Consider the following 659-nt stretch of genomic DNA (forward strand, 5'->3'; position numbering starts at 1 on the left):
AACCTGCTAGAATCTACGGCCTCCCCAAGATGCATAAGGCCCGTGAGCCGAACTCAACTCCTCCGTTCCGTCCTATAGTTTCTTCCATTGGAACATACAACTATGAGCTGGCTAAGTATTTATGCATTCTTTTGGAACCTCATATCCCATCTGAATATTGTGCTTTAGACACTTTTACTTTTGTTCGTGAAATCAATGAATTGCCTTTATCGGGAAAGTTCATGGTTTCCTTTGATGTCGAAAGTTTGTTTACAAACATACCCTTGGAGGAGTGTGTCAACCTGGCAGTTGACTACATCTCCAAGGGCAACCCTGATCTCCAGCTAACTAAAACTGAACTCAGAAATCTTTTAATTTTGCCACTGCTCAAACACATTTCCTGTTTAAGGGTTCGTTTTTTGATCAAATTGATGGGGTGGCAATGGGCTCTCCCCTTGCCCCGGTGTTGGCTAATCTTTTCATGGGTCACCATGAAAGGATCTGGTTGGAAAACTACAAGGCCTCCAGTATTTTACTTTATCGACGGTATGTTGACGATACTTTTTGTCTATTTGACACTGAACATGACGCTACTTTGTTTTTTGACTACATCAACGATAGACATCCCAATATACGTTTCACCATGGAAAAAGAGATGGATAAAAAAAATCCCCTTTTTG

Source organism: Montipora foliosa, chromosome 2, assembly GCF_036669935.1.
Source record: "Montipora foliosa isolate CH-2021 chromosome 2, ASM3666993v2, whole genome shotgun sequence".
In the NCBI taxonomy this organism is placed as follows: Eukaryota; Metazoa; Cnidaria; class Anthozoa; order Scleractinia; family Acroporidae; genus Montipora; species Montipora foliosa.